This window comes from Pinus tabuliformis, chromosome 1_2, assembly GCF_031772625.1.
Source record: "Pinus tabuliformis cultivar Carrire ecotype Pingquan chromosome 1_2, CPIR1, whole genome shotgun sequence".
In the NCBI taxonomy this organism is placed as follows: domain Eukaryota; kingdom Viridiplantae; phylum Streptophyta; class Pinopsida; order Pinales; family Pinaceae; genus Pinus; species Pinus tabuliformis.
In genome coordinates, this window is record NC_142298.1 from 1,053,235,947 (window position 1) to 1,053,261,286 (window position 25,340).

A 25,340-nucleotide genomic window follows, 5' to 3' on the forward strand; every position below is an offset into this window, starting at 1 on the left:
CTTCTTTAGTATGAGATCTGCCATGATATCTTGGATGAGAGGTTCATATACGATTGAGGATGAGTACGATGTTGCTAGCATGGATAGTTTTGAGGAAGGATGAAGAAGCTCCTTAGAGAGTTGTCTAAGAATGATCTAGATATGGCATAGAGTGAGATACGATTGACAAAAAATCCCATATTTATAGTTGGGTCTGAGATAATCTCATATTGAGACAGTGTAGTTCTTCAAAACAAGCTCAGGACTGTGGTTGGCACCTCCTTGAGAGGGAGGATGATTATGGTATCCTTTTGTGATTTATATTATTATTTATGTTCTGACATGATATTTGATTTGATGTCTTGTATGAACAAGAAACAAATTCTATTGAGACAAGAAGATACCAGATTTTAGTATGATGAGAGCAACACTGATCGAGGAAACTAAGCCAACTCTTCCTCCCTGTCTAATCTCCTAGGGTGAGGAATTGAGATAGAGGACTCTTGGGGTTGAGGGAACTCTGGACAATAGGGTATGATCCCTATCTATTACCCATAGGGTTGAAGATTTTTCTCCCCTATCTTCATAGGGTAGTAGAATGCTTCTCCCATGTCTAGTCTTTACAAAGTATACCCTAGTTGGCATCATACCCACAAGCAGGGCTTGTCAGGAATATCGCTCCTTGTTTGGCCAACGAGTTGAGAGTGTACTTAGGGTGTACAACCCAAGTGAATTATGATGCAGTTGCTCTACCACATGACTATTTAGGGTCATCGATGGGAAGATCAATAGGCAATAGGATGGTTTGAGATAACCCTATGTGATTCTAGGTTGAGATTAGGCTCCCTGATGAGATCCCAGGTTCAAGATGCGCTCCCTTGTGTGTTTGTATATCCTATTTCTTGATATGGGGTTGTATATTTATAGCTCCCCCATGATATTTCTGGTTGAGATGTGTTCCCAATGTGGTTTCAGGTTGAGATGTGCTCCTTGATGATATGCTCTCTGATGACGATTGATGATGATATTTCAGGTAGTAGCCCACTAGAAATGACTCCAGGTAGTAGCTTGATGGATAAAGGGTTGTATCTTAGGCTCCCCTTCAGTAACAAATTCTTCTTCTTCTAGATTCGAGAATGTTCAACATATGAGCAGGAATAATCAAGAGATAAGCAGGAATAAGAAATGGATAAATCGAGATGTACATTGATGATTTGTGATGATGAGATACTTGAGGTGGTCATGGCATGATGAGTACATTATATATATGAATAGTGATTATAGGTGATGACACTTGAAGACACAAGAATGGCATATTGATCGATGGACATATATTGGCAGGTGGAATTCTCCCTAGTTGAGAGGGAGTATTAATTTTTGTAATTTTAGTAAAATTCCACCTTGGACAAATCAGATGACTGATATGATGATTGCATTAGATTCCTGTTTTTGAGAGGACCAAAATCGACCTAAATATCACCTTATTTGGACAAGCGAAAGTTGGTTTTTTAATTTATTTATTCACTCATGTATATTGGGTTAGGTCAGCCCTAAGCACATTTTAAATTGGATAGGTCAGCGTCAACCCCAAGTGGAACCTTGTGAAAGCCTATAAATAGAAGAGACGTCAAGCTCAATTGGATACATTGATCAAACCATCTTCTCTTCTCTTATTGTCTTAGTTCGCATAGGTCTGATGGAGGAAAGCTTGCACAAAGGGTCTGAAACTATAGGGTCGAAGCTCACACTGATCTAAGGTTTTCTAGATCTCCGACACTGGCATGTAACTGAGTATTTTCATCCCTGGACGCTGGCACAATATGGTCTTGAAAGCGTCCAAGGATCCTTGCACGCTAGCACAAAGTGTTCATGGGAACGTTTGGGAGGTTAGGGTTTTCGCTACTCAGTTTGGTCCTCAGACACACACACAGTCTAGTCTGGGTTGCCATAGATGCTCACATAGAAGCCTTATGAGAGCATCCAAGGTTTGAGGCAGATCTAGGTATGTTTGACCTCAGACACCCTCATCTAGTTAACCTGGGAGCATCTAGATATGTTCCAGACATAGTCTTCCAGTTCTGCAAAGAGCGTCCAAGACTGCTATAGATGCTCGTACAACCACTCCTCCCTGCGTCCGGGACTCAGAGATGATATTTTAGTATTCTGAAGATTCTACTCAGTGAAAGCAGTGTTCAACACAGTGACAACAATATCTAGCAGTTGACTATAGTCAATGACAACACACTATAGTCCTTAGAATCAGGGTTGTGATTATAAGCATGATTAGATCCATTTCATGGATATCATAGTCATTTTGTTGCATAGATAGAGTTATGTTCATTTTACTCTCTTTTGGTGAATCATTTGATGACGATCTAAGAAGAAGAAGATTTGCAAGGGTTTTCTCCATAGTGGGTTTTGCCTTGGTCCCAGACCAATCCTGGTGTCTCTCTTTGTGAGCATGATTTTATTCTATTGTTCCTTTATGTTCCGTTACATTGATGATGATGTTGTTCTTTCAATATAATTGCATGTGATAATGAATAATGGTGTAGTTATGAATAATGTAATGATGATATGGGGTGAACTTAATGTATTAATGAAGAAATGCAATTATCAAAGAAAAGAACAATGTAGCCCTATGAAAAATTAACAATCTTTCCATTCAACAATGTATATTTTATGAGCATGGCCTGTTAGCTGTTTGTATTCTCTACAGGAATATGAAATGAGAATTTGCCTCTTGGTCTTCCAAGACTGTTCACAATCAATCTCTTCATTTTTAATGTTGAAAATCACAATTTTGTAATATGAAATAGAGTTGCAATAAAATGGACCAGCAACAATGATTGTAAAAGACATATTTAGAAACTTCTTAGTTTGTATTGGTTACTTTTCCAAATTTTTATGAGCTACTTGTTAATGATTAATAAAAGTATACATTTTCCAAATAGCTATGTCATGAGTCATTTCCCAATTCAATCAACATATCTATCAATGTTTTTGCTGTTGCACTTCACATCACTTTCAACCTTTTGCATTCAATTCTTCAACATTAATGTGAACTTCACATTCAACATAAATTATCACCAATGTGATCAACGACATCCATGACAATATTACCAACATTCTCCCCCTTTGGTATTGATGACAACTTTTTCTGTTGTTGCTCATGAAATCACCTATTCCTTTTACCTCTGTCTATCTCCCCCTTTGACATTAATGACATGGTATTTACCTTTGTAGAACAAAATGGATGTTGGAGAATGTAGAGTGTTGTAATTGAAAATACTACGTCAAAATCTGTTTAATAAATCCATTTAAAAAATATTCTCTAGTGTTTTTGCATGATAAGGCACAAAATGCTAATTTTAAAAAAATATTGCCGAGTGACCCAATTAGAAGTTTGTTCTCCATAGTTGAATTAGTAGTGTATCTACCAAGGGTATGCGACATATAGACAATGTTGGCTTAATCAAAGATGTTGTTGCCTTGAATAATATATAACAGATAAAGTATTTGACAAAGCATGTATATTATAATACACCATGTATATAATACACCACGTATATAATACGACCATGTATATAGTGTTTATGTACAACACATGTATATACAAAACCAACTATACTAGCATTTGCACCAGATGTTGCAAAAGAAATGTTGTAAGGCATAAATTGAGGACAACATGCCATCTCAATTTGAGAAATAGTACCATTTCATGTTCAAACACAAAACACTTTATTGATAGGATATCAATTTACAAAATCTGAAAATGAAAAAATCCAACCAATTTGTAAATGTATGAACTTGATTTTACAGTCTCAATAGCTTGTACCAGATCATTTAATCTTGCTCTTGTCACTTCTTTAACAATATTTTTACCCTTCAATACTTTGAAGGTAGCCACAACCTTCAGTCCCAACTCCTCGAAGAAACATTGCCTCAATAATACTCATCCACATAGCGAGTGTAGTTGCAGCCGTTTTTCATAATATTATATGTGGACTCAGAAATAAGGCCATGTAACCGCAGGAACTCCGCCCTTGTGTTAAAATCTGTGAAGAAATCAAGCAGTGGTTTTCCAATCTATAACCCAACAAAAAATATTAAATCAAATCATATCTTGACTTCATGCATCAGCAGAATAAAAGACACAGACAATTTTCCTTTGTAGACTTACTATAAACCAACTGGTAGGGATTATATGTATAGAATTTTATATGCATTATTTATATTGGAAGAATCTTGTCATACAATATAGTTGGTTTACACTGGCCGGGCATAATACATTGTAAAATTTTATATGACCAACAAAATCCAAGGCTAAAATTTTATATGACCAACGAAATCCAATCTTTATGAGGCTTCCAAGAAATCAGGATAACAACTATTTTTCCTTGGGACTCCTTAAAACAATTTTTTTTTTCAAGTTATTGAAGCTGTAATGTCTTTTTTTTATTACACTATTGAAAATTTTTAAGCATGGTTATTGAAAATTTTTAAGCATGGTTAATGTCTTGTGGGTTGTGTTATTCTTTTTTTTATTGCACTATTGAAAAGTTTTAAGCATGGTTATTGAAAAGTTTTAAGTATGGTTAATGTCTTGTGGGTTGTGTTATGAGACGAGTGAGGCAAACTGAACATCATACTTTTTGTTAGGGTTTCCCTAGATCTCCGCCTCCCAAGGAAGACACATTGAGTACATGTTTGAAGCCCAAAGAGTTGTAAAAATGAGTCTCCTAAAATTTTTATTTAAAAAACAAAGGATTCCCACATAGGCACCAAGGCTAAGAAATTATCTAATAAAGATTCTTAGAATAAATAAATATGGCTTACAAGCTTCATCCATATTCTTTGTTATGGTGAAGTAGTGGTTTCTTAACTTATCAATCCCAAGCACGATGTTGGGGTGTAGCCAACCCATGATCTTTGATACCAACTTCGCCATGGCTTCTTTCTACTTTATACATCATAGTGTTTGTCATGGATGCCTTGGAGCTCCACCTCCAAGGGAAGACTCATCTATATACATCTTTGTACCCCAAAGAGATAAAAATCAATGCCTTAATTTTTTTATTTGAGAAACAAAGGATTACCACATAGGCACCAAGGCTAAGAAATTGTCTAAAAAAGACGCTTCTCAAGGAAATATTCATTTACATATTATTTGATGGTCTTCCATCTGATGTCATACTGCATATAATTTGACCTTTTGAACAATTAATGATGTTGAATGACCAACTCCAATCTCGACATCTGCCAACTATGTTTATTTTTTATACCAACAGATAGCCCACATTTAGTAAAAGCTTAAAGCTTAAAACCACCCTTTTAAGAAGAAAAACATGGAAATTACAAGGAAAATGAAACCGATACTTATAAGACTTGGAAGACCATTTTCACCTTCTAATAGTAATAACCCCTCATCCAAGCCATTAATTTCCTTCATCCAAGATAATGTATTCCAAGATAATGTATTTAAAACAATCGCAACCCATGATAAGCTATCTTAACTAACACATACATAACTAATACTTCTTAAATTAAAACTGTAGCATGATTGACACTCTCTAAAATTAGAATACCGTTAAACTTTCTAAAATTGCAGGTTGACTACAGAGAGTAATTTTCTCCTACATAGCTCTTTTTGAATGAACTACTCATCGAACGATATTAAAGGATGTGATACATGGAAGCAAACCATTAAATTTCCAAAACAAGTGACGTCTTTGATGACACTTTTTAGGTTTTATTAAACCTTTGCTTTTGGATTTATGAAAATGCATTGAAACTATCACGATTTCGAGTGGATGGATCGTGTCATGTATGGAAAATCTCTCAACGCCATTTCTATTCTAACGACAAGCAGAATTTTATCCTCTTTCAGATATAGTTGATTTTTAGCCGAGCTTGCTTTGAAAAATATACAAATCATACCATGAGCGGGAGTCAGGACAACGTAGCCATGTGCTCTACTGATGTAACATTTTAGCTTTTTATGCCTCCATCCCTTTCTCGTGACTTAGAAATTGGATAATCATCCATGTTCTTGTAGCCTACTCTAATGCTTTGATTTCGTTAATTACCGCTCAACTCTCTTTTGAACTTCCGACCTTCAATGCATGTGACCTCTCCTTTGAAAGATTAGTTTTTTCATTTTTTCTTCTTTTGGCTATCACCCAGATCCATTACGATGTTCCCTGAATATAAAAATATGGGTGGGCCTTCTGCGTCTCACTTACCTAGAGTATTTCATTAGAAGAAAAGAAAAGAAAACAAAATAACCCACCTTTGATTGATATTTGAAACCATGCGCCTCATGAAGTTAACTCCATGATTTCTGGTCGATTTTGTAAATCAAGAAGCTATCTCATGCTTTGTTTTGAAGCTTGTGTTTCTTATTTTCTAGCATTCATTTTAGGGTTACTATGGATGGTAATGGCGAGGCTAGTAGAAGCTGCTTAGATGAATAAAACACAATCTTAGAGAAATGGGAAAAACAAGACAAGAATTTCAACGCAAGAAACAAGAAGAAAATAACGTTTATAACCCAAAACAACTAAATAATTTATCATGATATTTGAGATCCCATTTACAATGACAAATGCCTTCTCGGTTTCCTGAAATCAATGATTTTCCCACAAAGAGAGGGCCATTCAAGGCACTCACATTGAACTTGATATTGCAGTGATTAATCAAACCCTAAGCCGTAAATCTTTTGAGTTCTTCAATATTATTCACGCGCTAAGTACATAACAAAATATGAGTCAACAGATCATGCTAATTGATTTTGTGAGAAGAAACAGGGCAAAGTGCTTGAAGAACTCAGATGTGGAGGAAACCACATGGTAAAGGCACCTGCAGCCAAAGCCAAAAAAAACCATGAATCCAAAATAGATAGTCAATACAAAATGCATTCGTATGGAAAGAAAAAAAAATAGTTTTGCATATTGGTAAGTCGGTAAGCCCGCGGATGTAGTATTGCCCAGATTTAAAAGGGCCTCAACTTGTGGGCAGTCATCATCGCAGCTCTAAATCACTCGTGGGAGGCATATCTGAAGGGAGGTATAAGGTTTCACATGGAAGCAAACTCTGCTATTCTTTAGGGTAAAGCGCTTGAAGAATTTAGATGTGGAAGAAAATGCATGGTAAAGGCACCTGCAGCCAAAACCAAAAAAACCCATGAATCCAAAATAGATAGTCAATACAAAATGTATTCGTATGGAAAGAAAAAGAAAAACTCAGTTTTGCATATTGGTAAGTGGGTAAGCCCGCGGATGAAGCATTGCCCAGATTTAAAAGGGCCTTAACTCACGGCTCTAAATCCCCATGGGAGGCACATCTGAAGGGAGGTATAGGGTTTCACATGGAAGAAAACCTGCTATTCTTTAGGGCAAAGCACTTGAAGAACTCATGGAAGCAAACCCTACTATTCTTTAGGGCAAAGCGCTTGAAGAATTCACATGTGGAAGAAACCGCAGGGTAAAGGCACTTGCATTCAAAGCCAAAAAAACCATGAATCCAAAATAGACAGTCAGTACAAAATGTATTTGTATGGAAAGAAAAAAAACTCAATTTTGCATATTGGTAAGTGGGTAAGCCCGCAGACGATTTTCCCACAAAGAGAGGGCCATTCAAGGTACTCACATTGAACTTGATATTGTAGCAATTAATCAAACCCTAAGCAGTAAATCGTTTGAGTTCCTCAATATTATTCACGCGCAAAGTACATAACAAAAGATCAGTCAACAGATCACGCTAATTGATTTTGAGAGAAGAAACAGGGCAAAGCGCTTGAAGAACTCAGATGTGGAGGAAACCGCATGGTACCTACAGCCAAAGCCAAAAAAAACCATGAATCCAAAATAGACAGTCAATACAAAATGCATTCGTATGGAAAGAAAAAAAAAGTTTTGCATATTGGTAAGTGGTTAAGCCCGCGGATGCAGCATTGCCTAGATTTAAAAGGGCCTCAAATCGCGGGCAATCGTCATCGCGGCTCTAAATCACTGTGGGAGGCACATCTGAAGGGATGTATAAGGTTTCACATGGAAGCAAACCTTGCTATTCTTTAGGACAAAGTGCTTAAAGAACTTAGATGTGGAGGAAAATGCATGGTAAAGGCACCTGCAGCTAAAGCCAAAAAACCCATGAATCCAAAATAGATAGTCAATACAAAATGTATTTGTATGGAAAGAAAAAAAACTTAGTTTTGCATATTGGTAAGTGGGTAAGCCCGCGGATGAAGCATTGCCCAGATTTAAAAGGGCCTCAACTCGCGGGAAGTCATCATCGCGGCTCTAAATCCCCATGGGAGGCACATCTGAAGGGAGGTATAGGGTTTCACATGGAAGCAAACCCTGCTATTCTTTAGAGCAAGGCATTTGAAGAACTCAGATGTGGAGGAAACCGCTGGGTAAAGGCACCTGCAGCGAAAGCCAAAAAAACCATGAATCCAAAATAGACCATCAATATAAAATGTATTCGTATGGAAAGAAAAAACATCAGTTTTGCATATTAGTAAGTGGGTAAGCCCGAAGATGCACATTGCCCAGATTTAAAAGGGCCTCAACTCGCGGGCAGTCCTCATCGCGGCTGTAAATCCCCGTGGGAGGCACATCTAAAGGGCGGTATAGGGTTTCACATGGAAGTAAACCCTGTTACTAGGAAGGCAGAAGTTTCTTGGAATAAATCTGAGAGGAACATTGGCCGGGCAAAATACACTGCTAAGAACGTTACAGAAACCCTCTCGCATTAAGAGGTTAGTGGATCGAATCTGGGGACAGGTAACGAGAACACAAATAGTTGGGGTTACTGAGTTTCTTATCTTCTTACCTGGAACATATGAATTCATTCCTCCTGTCAAGTAATGGCGGAGGTCGAGCCTAAGCACTTGGAAATAGTAGTGCCCAGCGAGTAGTAGTGCCGAGCAAGAGCAAGGGTGGTCGTCTTGTAAATAAATTAATATAATTTTAACTAATTTAATAACGGTCTAATAATCAGATGGTTGAAATTACTTTAATTGTCTAACACTGAAATCAATGGTCCATGAATGTACACGTACCTTTAGAGGAGAGTTGATTTCAAAGAGAACGCCTTATGGCGTAAATATTAAGACAACGCATAGATATACACCACCAAGGGTAATATTAAGGTAACCCATACCATTATGAATACTAACCATTTGTAATAATGCACAACCATAGATTAAAAGAATACTAACCATTTATAATAATGCGCAACCATAGATTAAAAGATGGATCATATAATACCTCCAAACCATATATAGTAATGCCATCCAAAATAATAATAATGTGAATCCAAGAACGTTGGATCAATAATAAAGCCAAACCATAAATAACGCCAACCATAACAAGTGCAATAACATTGGAGTTTAATATGTTAACACTCGAGTTGAGCATTGGATCATTAATACTGAACGCTGGAGTTGAAGGTTAGTTATGCACCACCAAGGATAACACATACAATATGTAATAGTGTTGTAGTTTAAAGCTGGTTAACAATATGTGGTTTAACGCTGGTTAACACATATGTAGTTTAACGATGGTTAACACATACAATATTATTAACGCTGGTTAACAATATGTAATAGTCTGAGATTCTGCGATGTTTCATAGCAATACAAATGCAACAAGGAGGGATGCACATGCATCAAATGTCCATAATTCTTCTTCATTTTAGTTTGTGAAAAATTGCAACCGGAAGATTTCCATATTGCTAATATTCGTACTTATTTTTTTAATTTATAATTGTTGAAGTAAATTTGTATTAGTATTTATATCTATATGCCATTATTTTCAATAAAAGAAGTGCATGCTTTTGCAGCACAATATTACATAAATTGTAATTGGTTTACTTTATTATCCATTCATAATGGCAATATTTTTAATTGTCCAATTTTTTTTTTTTTTTTTTTTTATATAATTGAAAGACTATGATTATTTAAAAATAATATCTATGACTTCTAAACACATATTTTAGCATAATGAATTGATTTTATGAATTATGTTGGAGTTTGATTCATTTTCTAATATTTTCAACTAAATTTTTATTTATGTTTACTATCTATTTATGATTAATATTAATGTAAAAATTAAATATTTTAGTAACATTTTATTAACTAGATGAACAATTTATATCTCGATGTGATTTATTGTTATCATCCATGATGTCAATATTCATACCATAAAGTAAAATCTCCTAGGAAAAAAATAGGAAAAAAGTCATAGGAAATTAATTGTATAATCCTTGTAGCATAAGTGAATGGATTATTATTATTTTAAGTTTAATTATAAGTAATTTGTTTATGTTATTAACCATAGTTTATATATTGAAAATTCATGTGATTATTTATTTATTTATTTTCATATAAATCAAATTAATGATACATTAATAAGAAGTCTTTTCTTTTAAATATATAATTTGGTCAATTTAAATTATATATAATTTATTTAAAATTTCAACAAAATTTTAAAAAGGTGAATTTTCATTTAAAATATGATTTTTTATTTTTCTTATAAATTAGATTAATGAACGAGTAATTCAACTTGATGTTGCACTATATACAATGTATTCCTTAAGCATACAATTTTGATTTACAAATCATGCTAAAAGACATGAAAATTAATATTATGAAATTATGACTTATTATAGCTTTTAGTAATGTTGATCTTTTTTAGTTATATTATAACTATATTATCTATAAATTTTCTATCTTCATATATTTTTGCACACGTGTTTAAGAGACGTCCTTACTCTTTCAACCCTAGTTGTTTTCAAAGGACTCTTGTTGACCATGTAGATATTTGGCTTCTTGTAGTAAAGTTATTATATCCTATTCAACACTTCAATTTGATAATTAATCTTATTGATAAAACAATGAGATACGAAGATTGAGGTTTTTTTTCATGCTCCTATTGATAAAGTAGAGAGTGATGAAATCTAAGGTTTTATTTTTAAGTTAGCCTCTCTAGCTTCAAGTGGATAGAAGTTTGTTAAATATCATATAAATATGTTATTATTTCAAAATGGAAAATCACATAGACTTCATTTCTCAAATTTCTAAGTAGCATGTTCATCAATATGTCATTGAATTTATCTTAAAATACATTGTTAGGCTCTATTCCAAATTTAATTAGAATTTATGAGCTTATGAGCTTAGATCTCTCTACCAACTCCCTATTAAGGACAATTCAAAGTATTCTCAAGAATTTAGAAATGCTTCAGTGTTTGAAATTTTCTTTCAATAATATCATGGGGGGAATTCTAAAAGGGTTTTTTTTTCTTCCAAATAGAACAACTCTCATGTCCTTCATTGTAAATCCTAACCATTTCAGATCACAAGATTTCCAATTACCTATCTCTCAAACAACAAGAGGTCATTTTGTACCTGTGAAGGAATATTATTGCTAATGATTAGACTACTACTTTTATATTGTGTTGTCTACTTTTGAGATTCATTTGGAAAAGGAAATAAGTGTATACAAAATGTTGATTCTTGCAACATATTGTCCAAAGGTTAGAGTAGAAAAGGATCCCATATCAAGGGATTCACATAGAAACTAATGTATTTACCACAACCAACTTGTTTGCAATGAGGAATTTTGTGATTGATAAGGGAACTTTGATTGATGACACACTTTTTGCTATGAAAGTTTTGTAGTTGCAAAAGGCAAGGCTGAAAATAATTTTAGAGTAGAATGTAATGTTCTACTAAAGGCCCAACAATGAAATTTGGTGAGAATAATAACTTCATGTTCTAGCTCCATTTTAAAGGATTATTGTTCTAACTTATGTCTAACAGAAGGTTGGAGAAGCATTTGTATCCTAATAGAGGTGACAAAAATGGTGAAAATGTATGTGAATTGGCATTAAAAACAGAAGTAGACATTTCCATATATGTGACGCATGCGATGGAATACTTTCATCATGATTCTTTTGTTCAAATAGTGCATTTTATTTAATACCCAATAGCATGCTTTTCGATGAAGACATGACGGGAAATATAATGGATTTTGGTATTGTAAAATTAATTGATACAACCCATACTAACTCATTTTGACACTTGCTTTGAAAGGATCCATGGGATAAATTCTCCCAAGTATGGCAGTTTAAAACATTAATTTTACTTGTTTTTTTGCATAAAAATTATTGTACACATTGGTCAGGCCCAAAGTTTGATGAAGGTTGATTTCACTGCAGAGTATGGATTAAGTGAGATAATGGCTACCAAACTTGATATTTATAGCTATGACATTTTGTTATTGGAAATGCTTACTAGAAAGCAACCAACTAGTGAAATGTATTTTGATGACCTAACCTTGCATAAGTGAGTGAAGCGAGTGTTTCCAAACATAGTGAACGAAGTATTTCACTTGAGTACTGATCAGGTGCTCATGTCCTAAGTGTCGTAAAATGCTCAAAATTTAAAGTGCTTAGAACTGGTTCAAAGTTGAAATACTCGAAAGTTCTCTTCCTCCCGATTCCGGTGCCTCGAACGGTTCGAAAAACGGTCACCGTATGAGAAAGTTATGCCAAAAAGAAGAATTTCTCAGTAACATTAGAATTTTGAATTTTTGAAAAAAATTAAAAAAAGAATATGCTGCAGAATATTCCTTGGAATATTCCAAGGAATATTCCCTTTGCGCAGCCAATCACAGGATGCCACGTGGCAAGCCCGGAGGCCACAAGCTCATGGGCGCATATAAAAATTTCAGGTGGCATGGGCAAGGTTTGAACTCATGACCTGCCTGCCACAAGGCTTATGCCTTACCGTTAGTCCACAGGAGCAAGACTTGAAAGGCTAGGCGAGAAAACTTAATTTAAATTCGAAACTTTTGCTAGGTGGGAAAAAAAGGGGCCAACCCCCGCATACCATACGACCAGGTGCCAGAACCGTGGGCTAAGCCCCTAACCATCAGGCATGAAATCCGAGACAAACTGCCAGCGTTTAATGTAACTGCAGTTAGACTGGCGGAATATTTGGCAGAGCGCCAGATTTGGGTGGTCCCGCCATAATTGGCGGAGCTAACTGGACCTTCACTAAAGTTAGCTAGAGTTCTTTTAGGCAAAACTGGAGGGGATCATTAAATGGCCATAACTTTGGCTAGGGAAGGTGGTTTTGGACGATTTTTTTTTTGATTTTGGGTATTTTCGACCTTCTGAAGCCATTGGCATAGGTATTACAGCCATCAGAGGCCATTTTCAGATGTTTTTAAGCCGTGGAAGTTCTAGGAGCCACAAGGGCCCTGTATTGGGAAGATTGTATAGGGTTGCAGGTACCCATTTGAGGTGAACCAGTAGTCAATCCTGAAGGATTCAAGTGTTCTGAATCCGTTTTTCTCATCTATTCCACCTGTAGATGCTTCTATTCAATTGTATATTCCATTTGAGCATTTTATTAAAACAAGGACAGGCCCATTTTGGGGGCTTTGGACTCAGCAGACGTAGCCTAGGAGGGGTGAACTACTTTATCAACTTATTTTGCATCTGTGGTTGATTTATTTTGCAGAACAAATTTGTTTTAGTGTGTTAAACAGTAAAAGGAAATAAATTTGCTATACTTAAATGGGTCATGAACAACTGAAAATTCCATTAGTTTTCTTTTTGAAAGCCATGGACATCTTTTAAACATGTTTATATCTGAATTGAATACCTTGCAAATCATTTACAAGTAGTTTCAAATTCAGATCAAGTTGGTATCAGAGCCAGATTGTTGCTTCTTTGTATCAAAAGCAGTCAAATAAGCTATAGACAGAGCCTGAAATGAGCCAGGAAGCCTTCGAAATGCTCTTGTTATACAATTGCAAAGTAGATAAATGCTCTTTCAGTCAATCTCTAGTGTAGTTGTCTTTTGATTGTTTTTGTGCAAAGATCTTCTAACTTTCTTGCAAGTATTAATGCTTACCAGGTTGAAACTTAAAAGAGGGGAAGGACAGTTGACTAGAGAACGAGAGAATCCTCAGTCAAGGAAGGCGAGAGAGCTATCACCTCCACCTTCAATTTCACCCTCAAGAGTCTCAGCAAAAGTTTGAAGGATGTCTGAACCTGAAGGAGAAATTCCTACAGAGACAGATCCAAGAGAAGAAGAAAGAGTCTTCAGAAAGGCTTTCTTAGACCTCACTGAAATGGTGAGGATATTGTACCAAGAAAGAAATGAGAAATTGACTGGAGAAGGGTCAAAACATCCACATGAAGGAGAGGGCTCTTCAGGAGGTAAGAAGGATGATGATCATTCCAAGAAAGGACATGGAGATAATGGCGATCCACCACCCCCATCTTCACCTTCTTCCTCTTCATCCTTGTCTTCTTCTGTTCATAAGCATAGATCCTCTGGAAAAAGTCCTTTTTTGAAGCTTGATGTAAAATTCGAATTACCTATGTTTAATGGTGAAGTGAATGCAGAAAAGCTTGACAACTGGATTAGGCAGTTGGAAGTTTACTTGAGGATCCAGAATATGCATGATGATGCCACAAAGATTCAGTTGGCTTCTTTGAGAATGGATGGAGTAGCATTGGTCTGGTGGGAGGCCAAGACTAAAGAGGAGATCAAGAAATTTGGTAAGGTTACCTTAACATGGCCTGAATTTCTGTTAGCCATTAAAAAACAGTTTTATCCTCTTGCTCACATGCAGAAAGCCATTATGAACTGGCAAAATTTCAGACAGCTTAAGGGTCAGAGTGTCCAAGACTACACCCAAGAATTCAGGAGAAGAGCTCTTTTGTTAGGGGTAGATTTACAGACCCAAGAAACCTTGCTGAAATACATTGGTGGCTTGCATAGCTACCTTAGACACACCATCTTGATGTTTAACCCTACTAGCCTGGACGAGGTTTGTGTCCAAGCTACCCATTTAGAGGCAAGGGGAAAAAACACATTTGAATAGGGTAGAAACAAGCCCCCCAAGGGGAAAAACAAAGAGAAAACCTCCAAGGGAAAGAGCAAAAAGAATGCATCTGTCAAACAGGAGAGTGAGAAAGTGATCTGTAAACATTGTTCTAAACCAGGCCATGAGGAGAAAAACTGTTGGAAATTACATCCTGAAAAAAGACCTCAATTTAACAAATCCAAAGGCAAACAAAAAACTGTTGCTACAACATCTACACCACAAGATTTAGGGGATGATTCAGGTGATGAAACCAAAATTGCATCCATGGGTTTGAAAAACTTGAAGGGAAAAGAAATTGAAACTCAAGCCAGCACTAGTACCTCAAACTTTCATGTACAAGCTCCTAAGGAGGAAGAAAGAATTGAACTGTTTCATGTGAGGGTGATTTCAAAACATACTAAGATTGACACACTTTTTGATAGTGGGTCACAAGCAAACCTTATATCAGAGGACTTGGTCAAGCAGCTTAAACTTGAGATCGTTCCACATCCGAAGCCATATCCACTTGGATGGATTTGCAAGGATGCAAATTTACAAGTTTCAAGAAAGTGCACATTGCGCTTTGCAATTACTGCACATTTTATTGACACAGTTGAACTTGATGTGGTACCTTTTGATATAGCAGGAATTGTTTTGGGAAGTCCCTACTTGTTTGACAGGAAAGCTATCTTTCATCGCCATGAAAACAAATATCATCTTTTCAAAGATGGCAAGGAGTTCATTGTTAGAGCTCATCGCAAGAAGACAAATATAGAGATGGTGAATGCAGAACAGGTAAAAAGGCTGGTCAATTCAAGTAAGAATTTTGTTCTTCTTATGATTAAGCCCAAGGTTGATGTGAATCATGAGTCATTTGACAATTGTGATCCAAAACTTAAATCAGATCTATATGATGTAGTTGATGCATATCATGAGATGTTTCAGGAGCCAACAGGTTTGCCTCCTAAGAGGGAGATTCAGCATGAAATCCATTTGCATCCAGATTGTCCTCTTCCAAACATAGGCATGTACCGCATGTCTATTATGGAGAATGCTGAAATAAAGAAGCAAATCAAGGACTTGTTGGACAAGGGTTTGATAAGGCCAAGTACTTCGCCATGTGGGTCACCGATTGTATTGATTCCAAAGAAAGATGGCACTTGGCGTATGTGTGTTGATTTCAGGGCCTTGAACAAGATAACGGTAAAGAATTGTTACCCACTCCCAAGGATAGATGATTTGCTAGACCAGCTGAAAGATGCTCGATATTTCACTAGGTTAGACTTGCGTAGTGGATATCATCAAGTAAGAATTGAAGAAAGTGACATTTGGAAGACAACCTTTAAAACCAAACAAGGACTCTTTGAGTGGCTTGTGATGCCGTTTGGTTTGTGCAATGCACCTGCAACTTTCATGCGGGTAATGGATGATGTCTTGCGTCCTTTTCTTGATGATTTTGTTATTGTCTACTTAGATGACATCTTAATTTTCATCAAGTCTAGAGAAGATCATGTCATGCATGTTAAGAAAGTACTTGATGTTTTGAAGAAGAATCAGTTATTTCTTAAAATGTCAAAGTGTGAATTTGGAAAGACTTCTTTGGTTTATTTGGGACACATAGTAGGAGGAGGTGCTTTGAGAATTGTTCCTGCTAAGATTGAGGCTATTGTGAAGTGGCCTACTCCCAAATCCATAACAGAGGTAAGAAGTTTTTTGGGTGCAGCTCAATATTGGAGGAATTTTATCTCTAACTTCTCTTCTATAGCAGCTCCTATGCATGCAGTGACAAGTGTGAAGCATGCTTTCCAATGGGGAGGAAAGCAGAAAAAAGCTTTCGAATCTTTGAAAGAGAATATTAGTTCAGCTCCAGTCCTTGCATTACCGGATTTGAGACAGCCATTTGAGATACAAACTGATGCTAGTGATTATGCCATGGGTGCAGTTCTTCTACAACATGGTAAGCTTATTGCTTTTCATTCTGAAACTTTTAATGGTGCTGTTGTAAATTATCCTACATATGATAAGGAGTTGTATGCATTGGTACAAAGCGTCAAAAAGTGGAAACACTATTTGATGGGCAAAGAAACTGTTATACATACCGACCATCAGCCCTTATAGTACTTGCAATCATAAAGCAAGTTACAACAGTCAGGACACTTGAGATGGATGGGCTTTTTGCAACAGTTCCATTTGGTAATAAGGTACAAGAAAGGTACTTTGAATAAGGTTGCTGATATGCTTTCAAGGCCTATTATTGGTGTTGTTAATTTACTTAAGAATGATTCCATTGTACATGATAGTTACATAGAACAATATGCATCTGATGATGACTTTAAAGATGTGTATGCTAACTTGAGTAAAGGGAATCATGTAGAGGAAAATGATTATCACATGCATAACAATTTGTTGTTTCATTTGGGCAATTTGTGTATACCACAGGGGGAGAGGATAAATTTCATAAGAGAAGCTCATTCTTCTCTTATTGCTGGCCATTTTGGTGTGAGCAAAACAGTTGCACATCTACAGAGGTATTGCTTTTGGCCTCGCATGGTAGATTCCGTTTCAAGGTTCATAAGAGGATGTTCATTAGGTGCTACAAGAAAGCCTAGCAATAGGAAGCTTGGTTTGTATACTCCTTTGCCGGTACCTTCTAGGCCATGGGAGAGCATCTCTATGGATTTTGTAGGAGGTTTGCCAAAATCTAGAAAGCAGCATGATTATTTATATGTAGTAGTTGATTGTTTCAGCAAAATGTGTATACTTATGCCTTGTAAGAAAACTATAACTGCTGAACAAAATGCTGAATTATTTTTTCATTATGTATGGATTCACTTTGGTTTGCCTACTTCCATTATTAGTGACAAGGATTCCAGATTTGTGGGGAATTTTTGGTCCAACCTATGGGAGATGATGGACACAAAGTTGAAGAAAAGTAGTGCTTTCCATCCGCAAACAGATGGACAAACCGAAGTTGTGAACAGAACCATTGTGCACCTCTTGAGAGGTTATTGAAGCAAGCATCCCAAGCTTTGGGATGAACATTTACACTACATACAGCATGCTTACAATCGTGACAAGCACTCTTCCACAAACACCTCACCGTTTGAAGCTTGTTTTGGTTACTTGCCAAAATCACCTCTTGATTTCATTCTTGAGAAAGATGTCGCCATTGAGGGACATAGTGATATTGACAAAGCTCATTCATTCATTGAGAGAATTCATCAAATACATCAGCAAATTCAAGAACAACTTGAGAAGAGTCAAGGCAAGTACAAGGAAAGACAAGACAAACATAGAGTCGATCACAAGTTTCAAGAAGGGGATGAGGTATGGTTGTACATTAGTAAGGAAAGGATGCAAGGAGAAGGTAAAAAGCTGAATCCTATTCGTTATGGTCCATTCAAAATCCTCAAGAAGGTTGGAAATAATTCTTTTCAATTAGATTTGCCTTCCTACATGCAAATGTATTCTGTTGTCAATGTGGAGAACTTACGTTTGTATGAACCTCCTTTGATTGTTGATCATGAAAGTGTTGTTCAGCTGCCATCTATAGAAGATTTCTCGCCAGAATTCTTAGATGAGCTGAAAGAAGATACAATCCTTGACAGAAGGACACACAGTTCAAGGAGGGGCAGTGTAGATTATGTTCGGGTTGGTTTCAAAGGCAGCAAACCGAACAAGGCAAAGTGGATGGAGGTGGAAAGAGTGAGGGAGCTGTACCCTCACCTCTTTAACATGTAGTTGAAGGCTTTTGGGGTCCAAAAGCTTCCCAATGGGGAGGTGTGATCAAGTGCTCATGTCCTAAGTGTCGTAAAATGCTCAAAATTTAAAGTGCTTAGAATTGGTTCAAAGTTGAACGAATGGAAATTGCTCGTCCTCCTGATTCTGGCACCGTGAACGGTTCGAAAAACGGTCGCCATATGAGAAAGTTATGCCAAAAAGAAGAATTTCTCAGTAACATTAGAATTTTGAATTTTTGAAAAAAATTAAAAAAAGAATATTCCGCAAAATATTCCTTGGAATATTCCAGGGAATATTCCCTTTGCGCAACCAATCACAAGATGCCATGTGGAAAGCCTGGAGGCCGCCACGTGGCCCCCAGATGACGTCAGCAAGCTCATGGGCGCATGTAAAAATTTCAAGTGGCATGGGCAAGGTTTGAACTCATGACCTGCCTGCCACAAGCCTTACACCTTACCTTTAGGCCACAAGAGTGGGACTTGAAAGGTTGGCAAGCAAACTTAATTTAAATTCAAAATTGTTGCTGGGCGGGAAACAAAGGGGGCCAGCCTCTAAGGGCCAGCCCCCGCATACCATACGACCAGGTGCCAGAACCGTGGGCTAAGCCCCTAACCGCCGGGCACGAAATCCGAGACAAACTGCCAGCATTTAATGTAACTGCAGTTAGACTGGTGGAATATTTGGTGGAGCACCAAATTTGGGCGGTCTCGCCATAATTGGCGGAGCTAACTGGACCTTCACTAAAGTTAGCTAGAGTTCTTTTAGGAAAAACTGGAGGGGATCATTAAATGGCCATAACTTTGGCTAAGAAAGGCAGTTTTGGATGATTTTTTTTTTGATTTTGGGTATTTTCGACCTTTTGAAGCCATTGGTGCAGGTCTTACAGCCATCAGAGGTCATTTGCAGATGTTTTGAAGCCGTGGAAGTTCTAGGAGCCACCAGGGCCCAGTATTGGGAAGACTGTATAGGGTTGCAGGTACCCATTTGAGGTGAACCAGTAGTCAATCCTGAAGGATTCAAGTGTTCTGAATCTGTTTTTCTCATCTATTCCACCTGTAGATGCTTCTATTCAGCTGTATATTCCATTTGATCATTTTATTAAAACAAGGACAGGCCCATTTTGGGGGCTTTGGACCCAGCAGACGTAGCCTAGGAGGGGTGAACTGCTTTATCAACTTCTTTTGCATCTGTTGTTGATTTATTTTGCAGAACAAATTCATTTTAGTGTGTTAAACAATAAAAGGAAATGAATTTGCTATACTTAAATGGGTCATGAACAGATGAAAATTCCATTAGTTTTCTTTCTGAAAGCCATGGAAATCTTTTAAAAATGTTTATATCCGAATTGAATACCTTGCAAATCATTTACAAGTAGTTTCAAATTCAGATCAAGTACTTTTAGCAAGGTGGATGGAGATGAATTGGGAGAAAACAATGTACATAATTACTTTCTTTGCTACAAGTTAGTTTTCTTTGCTAAAAATATTCACACAATGAATGACTAACAATGAACGATGTGGTAATGGTATTCGAGGGCCTGAGAAATGGTTTGGAGTGAAAAAATTGCCTCTAACTTATAAACACATATTTTAGCTTAATGAATTGATAATATGAATTATGCTAGAGTTTGATTATTTTTTAATATTATTTTAAATTAATCAACCAAACTTTTATTAGTGTTTATTATCTATTTATAATTAATGTTAATGTAAAAATTAAATGCTTCTGTGACATTTTATTAACTATATGAAAAATTTACATCTTCATACGATTTATTATTATCATTTGTCATGTTAATATTCATATTGATAAAGTAAGAACGCCGGAGAAAAATATCACAGGAAACTAATTATATTATATTTAGAACATAACTAAATGGATTATTATTTTAACTATAAGTGATTTTTATGTTAACAACAGTTTAAATGTTGAAATCCCATTTAAATGTGTTTTTTTTTAATTTCCTATAAATTAAATTGATGAGACATAAAAAACAATTCTAGTCTTTTAAATATATAATTTGATCAATTTAAATTTAAGTTATATATAATTTATTTAAATTATCAACAAAATTTTAAAAGTTGAATTTTAATTTTAAATATGATATTTGAATTTTTTTATTTTATAATAAGATTAATCAACCATTAATTGAACTCAATGTTGTACAATGTATTTTTTAAGCATACAATTTTGATTTGGTAATCATGCTAAATGAATAAAGATTAATAGTATGAAACTATGACTTATTATAAATTTTAGTATTTTTTATCCTTTTAGTTATATTATAGCTATAGCATCTATAAATTTTCTATCTACATATATTTTTGCACACAAGTTTGAGAGATGTCCTTACCATTTTCATTGAAATATTGTTGACCATGTAGATATTTGGCTTCTTGTAGTAAGGTTCTTATATCCTAGTCAACACTTCAATTTGATAGTTAATCTTATTGATAAAACAATGAGATGTGGAAATTGAGATTTTTTCTATGCCCTATTCATAAAGTAGTGAGTGATGAAATCTAAGGTTTTATGTAAATTTTGCCTCTCTAGCTTCAAGTGGATAGAGGTTTGCTGGATATTGTATAAATATGTTATTATTTCAAAATGGAAAATCACATAAGTTTCATTTCTCAAATTTCTAAGTAGCATGTTCACCGATATGTTCATTGAATTTATATTAAAATACATTATTAGGCTCTATTCCAAATTCAATTGAAAGTTTACAGAGTCTTATGAAGTTAGATCTCTCTTCCAACTCCCTATTAAGGACAATTCCAATTACTCTCAAGAATTTGGAAATGATTTAGTATTTGAAATTTTCTTTCAATAATCTTAGGGAGGAAATTCCAAAGGTGGAGTTTTTTTCTAAATATAATAGTTGTCATGTCCTTCATTGGAAATCCTGGCCTTTTTAGACCACAAGCATTCCAATTATCTTTCTCTCAAACAACAAGAGGTCATTTTGCATCTATGAAAGAATATTATTGCTAATGAGTAGAGCTATTGTTTTTGTACTATGTTGTCTACTTTTGAGATTCATTTTGGAAAGGAAATAGGTGTATACAAAATGTTGATTCTTGCAACAAATTATCCAAAGGTTAGAGCATAAAAGGATCCCATATCAAGAGATTCACATAACAACTAATGGATTTACCAAGGCCAACTTGTTAGGAAAAAATATTCTTGCAATTTATAAGAGAACTTTGATTGATGACATGCTTATTGCTATGAAAGTTTTGCAATTGCAAAATACAAGGTTGAAAAGAGTTTTAGAGTAAAATGTAATGTTCTACTAAAGTTTCAACATTGAAATATGGTGAAAATCATAACTTCATGTTCCCACCTCCATTTTAAAGGATTAGTGTTACAATTTAAGTATAACACAATCTTGGAGAAGAATTTGTATCCTAGTAGAAGTGATAACAATGGTGAATATACACATGAACTAGAATTGAAAACACGATTAGAAATTGCCATAGAACTGGCCCATTCCATGGAACACTTTCATCATGATTCTTTTGTTAAAAATAGTAACAAGAAATCCCAATTTAATTTGTCCTTGAATTAAATTATAATTCTATTCTCATAGCAACTTGTAATAGTTAATTAATATAAATTGACTTATTTGACTTAGGAAATTTGATTTGGAAGTTTATCTAGAGTCATATAGAGTGACCCCTAAATTTTAGGGGCCCATGTTGAGTTCTTTGGTGTTGTAATTAGATAACTCAGTCTAACTGAGTTATAGTCAAATAAACTAGTTCTAACTATTGGAGGAACTAGTAAAGGTCTAGTAGTGGAGTAGTGCACCAGTGCATCACTAGTACCACACTAGTTAATTAAAGATTAACTTATAGATAATTCGTGCATTTTAGTTCAGATGAATACCCAGTTGAGATTAGAGTTCAGGGACAATGTACTATCAGTTGTATAATTTTCTGAGTTGTATAGATGGTGCATGCAATCAGTTGAGGACCTATGTTTGGATTGCGTAGTTATGGAGAGTGGATTTCCCAATTAAATATGGGCTAATTATCTCAGGAATTTTGAGAGGAAGTAGGGGCTTGGCAGGCAGCAGAATTGGTTAAGTGTTGGCTTGAGCTGGCTTGTGAGGCAGAGAGTTAGCTTTTACTAGTGCAAGAATTGTTCAGGATGAACAAGCATTGTATTTTCTTCTCAGATCTTCTGGTTAACTTAATCTAGATAGTCAGGGTTTTTAGCAGTTTCTTTCCCCAGAGAAATATTATGTTATGTGTAATTGATATTCTTTCTCTTTCTGCTTTTTTTTTCATCGAATTTTATTAAATTAAAGGAATTTCTATTATTAAATAGAGTAATGAGTGATGGGAGATTACATTATAGTTTTTGGTTTACAGATGAGTAAGACACCAATTTCTTGCTTATTTTTAATATAAAAAATTTATAATTGGTCGATAAAAAGGAGGTGGGAAATCAAGTTGAATGGTAAACCATTCACACGAAATTTTGTGTTTCAACGAAAACATCGGAAACCAATTTTCTCAGCGGAGTGGAACACTTTTTAACCGATCACCATTCATATGTTTCAACGAAAACATCGGCACCCAAATTTCTCCGCGGAGATGTAACACTTTTTTTTACTGATGACCGATGTAACATTAACTTTATTATTAAATAATATTTTTTTAAATAGAACGGACGGATGATGTTATGTTTTTTAAGTTTGATTTTTTCTTTTTACTTTTTTTTGGTTTGGGTTAATTGATTAGATTGACTCCAAGGCAATTTGTTTATCAAGATAAAAGAAGATAATAAAATTTATAATTTTCTTCATTATTTTAAAAAATATATAAAAAATAATAAATAAATTTATTTTACAATATTATTAATATGTATTGTAAATTAATTTTTTTATTATTATTTATTTATAGAATAAAAATATACATCAAATTTTCAAGATTTATTTTTCAATTATGAAAATGATATTATATATATATATATATATATATATATATATATATATATATTATATATTATATATATATATATATATATATATATTAAAAAATCATATATAAATTGTAATTGAGCTCAAAATGATGGTATGGTGAATCAAATTAATTTGGAACAAGTTACAAACACCATAAAATGAAAATTGAGATTGGGTTTCGTTTACATCATATTTACTAAGGCATATGGTGTTCGTGTTTTTCAACATGGGCATTGTGTTCATGTTTTTCAACATGAAGGAAAGCTTGAAAATTGTAAGAATTTACAGGGTAAGTTCCTTAGATAGAACACTAAAGGACACCGCTCACAAATAGATCACAAATCAGTACACCAATATTTTTGACGTGGTTAAGACCCTCAAAGAGAGAAACAAACCACAGCTTGAGCCAACGCGGCCACTTTAGGCAATTTATTAATGTAAAAGAAAGAAAATTTAAATAAGCTTCTCTCATGAACAATCACCTAAAAAATGACCTTCCATGCTCTTTAAATAGAGATCATGGACTAATAAGGTGTTAAGTCATGGATCAAGTGTCGGTAATACCGAGGAGAGAATGAACCATTAGATCACTTCATGTCTAGAACATATCGTGACCGCCAGATTGTAAGTTACAAAAAGTAAATACTAAAGAAACACACTTTACCTAACTATACACTAGACCAAGTTGTACTTAATATCCTAACATCCACCCTCAAGAACAATTTCGGATAGGATTGAAGAATGTACAAATATGACACAATAGGAGAAGGAAGGAGGAATTAGAGCCTATCCCCCCTTAGTGACAACTTCCTGAACTCCAACCATAAATCGAAGTTTAGTAAACTTCGCCTCTGTGACAGCCTTTGTAAAGATGTCTGCAACTTGATCATCGGTTGAACAATATTGCACTTCAAGAACATGGTCATGAATGAGCTTTATGATGAAGTGCATGTGTAGTTCAATGTGTTTGCCGTGTTGATGTTGGACTGTATCTTTGCATAGTTGAATGGCACTTTGATTATCACACCAAAGTGTAATTGGAAGTTGTCGCTGGAACTAAACTCTGACAGGATCTGACGAAGCCACAAGGCTTCCTTACTAGCTTCAATGGCGCCACAATACTTTGTTTCTGCTAAAGAAAGAGAAATGACACTTTGTTTCTTGCAAGCCCATGTAATGGGTCCGAAACCAACAGTGAAGACATAACATGCAGTAGACTTCCGATCATCAGGGTCACCAACCCAATCGAAATCAGTGAAACCAACCAATAAAGGAGATGCTTCTTCACTGTAATGAATCTCAAACTGAACTGTACCTTGAACATAACAAAGTACTCTTTTAGTCTATTTCTAATGAATTTTATGTGGGTTTTGCATAAACCGAGAAACAAGGCCAACAACAAAGGAAAGGTCATGATGGGTATGGGTCAGATACAAAATTTTTCCAACAAGTTGACGGTATAAGGTAGCATCAACTTCAGGGGAAGTACAAGTGACTGAAAGTTTGGTTCCATACCCAAAGAGAGAAGGGGTTGGCTTACAGTCTTCCATGTGAAAGTGGTGTAGAAAATCACATGCATACTTGGACTGGGAAAGGAAAATACCTTCTTTGGATTGCAAGACTTGAAGACCAAGAAAATAATGCAAGTGTCCTATGTCTGTCATTTCAAACTGCTTTTTAAGGCTATACTTCACATGGTTTATAAGGTTGGGATCACTACCAATAAGGATAAGATCATCAACATAGAGAACAAGAAT